This window comes from Apium graveolens, unplaced genomic scaffold (assembly GCF_009905375.1).
Source record: "Apium graveolens cultivar Ventura unplaced genomic scaffold, ASM990537v1 ctg8049, whole genome shotgun sequence".
Lineage (NCBI taxonomy): Eukaryota > Viridiplantae > Streptophyta > Magnoliopsida > Apiales > Apiaceae > Apium > Apium graveolens.
Window position 1 is genome coordinate 47,228 of NW_027420845.1, and position 4,220 is coordinate 51,447.

Genomic DNA, 4,220 nt, shown 5'->3' on the forward strand with positions numbered 1-4,220 from the left:
AGTATGTTCAGCTATTGAGCATTTCCCAAGAGCACCGTCTATTTGCATTCACTCGCTAGTCTTTCACCTCTATTGTTAATAACTCTCACAAACTGCAGTCAGATATTCTTTTTGTAATAAATTTTTGGATGATAAAACTACTAATCAAACTGAGCTTTGGACAAGCCAATTCACGATGCTATGTCAAATACAGAGTTACGTTTTTTTTCCACTGTCAAGGCACAAGGAAAGAAATTGATGATCAACATTCAAGTAACACTTTATTACTCTATTAAAAAACCCGCCATATATTACCATTTCACAATAGAGTTCTCTTCACTCAGGTCCATTGTCAAATACAGAAATTTTGTCTTCACTTATATCAACACTGCAATAAAAGTGACTGATCAGCATTGTATGTCAAGAATGTAGACTGTTATTAATTTCAAACAGTATCTTAAGCCACAAGTATGAGCATCAAAAGTACATAATAATTGAAGTAGTCAAAATCAGAACGTTGTTTTATAACAGAAAAAATATATTGCAAAATCCATGAAATCTGGTAACATGTGACTTAGAAGCAAGATTCTTAACAGAAGTCCGCTTATCCAAAAAAATTCCAGTTAAAATATACTGATAGCCAAGATAGAAACAAAAAATTTGAGCAGAGTAGTGTTTTCTACGATTTAATAGCTGATCTAGGTTGTTACATGAGTAAAATGCCAGCCCACAAAGACAGATTGCTTAGCTAACTATATTTTCATAGATTCAGAGGGGTTAGATTTTACCAATTGAGCATGCAACTGGTGGAAATTTATAATGACAATATACATTTCTTAAATTAAAGAATGCATAAAAGGGATAGGGTATTTCCTTCAGACAGTGTTCATGAGAAGCAGCATAATGCATTCATATTTGGTGTAAATGTTAGAAAAATAATACAAGGTCCCTAATGTAAGATTTGGTGTTGATTACAGAGGTACGCCAATTGAATAATAAACAAAGCTCTTTTACATTTAGGAAGGGAAAACAATCAATCACAATGCACTCTGATAAATTAATAAAAGCATAGGATGATTCCCATAATGCCAAATTAGATAATCAGGCCCTCGAGGATTTCTTACCTAATCAGCCTTGTCCTGTTATTCTTGGACCAAATTGCTTGTAGAGAATTGTCTTGCTGGCTGCGTACACGTCCAAGACAGCCTCTGACACTACAAGCAGCTCCAAGTCACGCATTAGTTGCTCAAGGATTGTAAGTGAAACTAGGTGGTTACCAACTGTCTTCTCTAGCTGTGAAACGTGAAATGTATCTACTCGACTCATCGACTGCATCATGAAAGTATTCTACAACAATCAAATGAAGTAATGAATGATTAAATCACATTAACAGTAGTGAGAAAAATGAAGCAACCAGCACAATCTACACAATGTCTAATCTTTTATAATCAAGTGACAAATTTATAAATCCTGCCCATAATTAGATTAAAAAATACACCATCTTACAGTGAAAAAGAAACAAAAAGGAACACTTTAGAAGCCCTCAATCTGTGTACAAGTCGGAACATAAACTCATTATTGTGCATCGAGAGCACAACTCAACAAAAGTATCAAGTGATTTATGCATTCAACTCTCATTGAATCCCTCGAGTCCTTCAGCTGGGAGGAAGCTCTCCGTGTGGCTGAGAACTCCTAGGAGGAAGCTTTGAGATGGAAATTCAACGTACTTGGTCTGTTTCTTCCTGTAGTCGTACAACATTTCTCCTAATCTAGTTTTTCCAAAAAACTGATTTGCACCAGAGTAGAGAAACAACCAATCTATCTCCTCCGAACCAGTGCCAAAAGTGAACATTTTGTTCCAAACCACCTCACCAGAAACTGCTATTGGTGTCCACAAACTGAGCTCCTTTTCAACAAGTGACCCGTCAGGAACAGTTTTAAGGACCACAGCCACGGAGCCCTCAAAATTCAAAACGTTGGACTTCCTTGCATGAACAAAGCTTGGGTACGAAATCAGTCCAAACAGTTCGGTATGCAAATCAAAAGTTATAATGAAATCCACACCTTCCATATACAAAACCCCGTCAACAACGGGACCAGACCTCAAAACAGGGGATGGGGGGTAATAGAGAAAACTTGGTAACTCAGTATCGACCTTAATGACCCTCCAGGAATCAGAATTTGAAGAATACAAATGCGCTGCTTCCAAACCCACATGTTTATTATCAATTTTCTGATATTCAAGAAATAAAACCTTAAAGTCACAGGATACACAATCAAATCCAAACCCAACTTCAAATTTGTAGGCTTTTAGGACTGGTCGTGGGTTGTCGATGATAACAGTGAAGGGTGTGTGCGGTTTGTCAATAACAGGGGTGCGTGGTGGTGGGTGGAATATTGTATGTCTCCTCTCCTCAGTCATGGTGAAAGCCGCAGGTGGAAGCATGAGTTTCTTATACATCCTAGTTAGGGGATTTAATAGATATAAATCAGCTTTAAAGTTATGAAAAACACAAACAACACCGTTAGAAGAGCTTACAAATTGTAATAAATCAAAAGGGGGCATCAAGGGGATATTCACCGAATAGTGTTTGAGAGAATCGGGGTAGAGAATAGTGGCAGCGTGACAGCCTTCATTATCGTCTACTCTAGAAGTAATCATAATAATAGAGGGTAATTTATTTACAGAAATTAGGTGGTGAGCAATGTGGAATTTAGGTGTTGAAATGATAGAATGCCATAACTTACAAACATATTTACATCTGAACAGCGAAATGACACAAGTGCGAGAGAGTATGTTGAATATAAGGTCCTTCGATAAATACCTCTCAGCACTTGAAGATAAGATCTCGGCCCCTGCATTGTCTTCTTGAGTTGCTTTTGCTTTGCCCGGATTGTTCCTCTTATTCTTGGATAGGATTGTGTCCTGGTCACAATTCATCTTTCTCTTTCTAACATATCTGATGGCCTTATACACATCATCATTATTTTTACTACTGGATGATGATGATGATTTGTTATGATGTTGTTCTCTAGTCGTATAGTTGAACATCTTTTTGTTGCGCCTCTTGTTCCTATTAAGAGAAGTTAAATGGTTCCTCTTTCTCTTATTAGATGATGATGATTGGTTCCTCTTTCTCTTATTAGATGATGATGATGATGATTTAGCGTAAAGATTAGATATCTTCTCCTCTTCTTCTTCTTGTTTAGACATATTGTTCATCTTCCTCTTCTTCTTCTTCACAACGGCACAACGGATTGAGGTGCCCAAATCACTCCACATCTTCTTCCTCTTGTTGTTGATGGTTGATGATTTTGATTTATTCTTCCCCTCCTCCTCGACAACATCATCATCATCATCATCATCATCATGTTTACACAAAATCCACTTTCCCAGGAGGATCCATCGATTGATTGATTGAGTTTAATTTTAATATCTGTATTATTCTGGGTTTTACTTGTTGTGTGTGTCTTGCCCCAAATCTTCCTTTGCTGTGTGTATATATATAATAATATAGGCTTCAGGTCGTTTATCTTCTACTGCCTGTATACTTCCTATTTATTTGGCTGCACATGGGTTTGAACAAACCGATCAACGACACCCAACTCAACCCTTTTTCAACCCGAAAAACCCCACCTAATGTAAACCGAATTATAGATGAATTGTTTTTTATCAACCCGACATAAATGGGTTGGGTACGGATTACAAATATTTTTACCATAACCCAACCCAACCCGATTCATTAATATATTCTCCATAATTTTATATAATTTTTTAAGTTTGACATATATTTACGCCTCTTCTCGTATGTTTTCACGTAACTATTATAGTATCTTAAATGTGTTGTGTATTATTTTCTCATCTCCAATATCATATTAAGTTTCCTGGGTAATAATTTTATTTGTTCAATTTATGTTTGCATATTCATTTTCATCTGTAGATGTATCGTTAAAACATTTAGTTATGCATATAATTTACGATATGATATACATTACTAAAATTATGATGTTAATCAAATTTAAATATTAGTACTTTAACTATAATTATACAAATTTCATTTTTATCTAAATTTTCAAGATGAGTGATAATAAATAGTATTAGAACTTTTTTTATCGGATCATTCAACACATCCAAACCAACCCAACCCGACCCAAACCGATGTACGACGGGTAGGGTTGGGTAACGAAATTATATTTTATGGGTTGGGTTAAAAAAATTCAAGTCGATTTAATTGGGTCGG

At 35.9% G+C, this 4,220-nt stretch overlaps 1 long non-coding RNA gene across 1 annotated transcript; it reads right to left on the minus strand.

The window, feature by feature from the left end:
• Positions 1 to 3,071, minus strand: LOC141704607 (uncharacterized). Its single transcript, XR_012568019.1, has 3 exons — positions 2,805 to 3,071; positions 1,104 to 1,326; positions 1 to 367 (listed from the first exon to the last, which is right to left on the minus strand). It is a non-coding gene; the product is annotated as an uncharacterized LOC141704607 (long non-coding RNA).
• Positions 3,072 to 4,220: the final 1,149 nt, after the last annotated feature.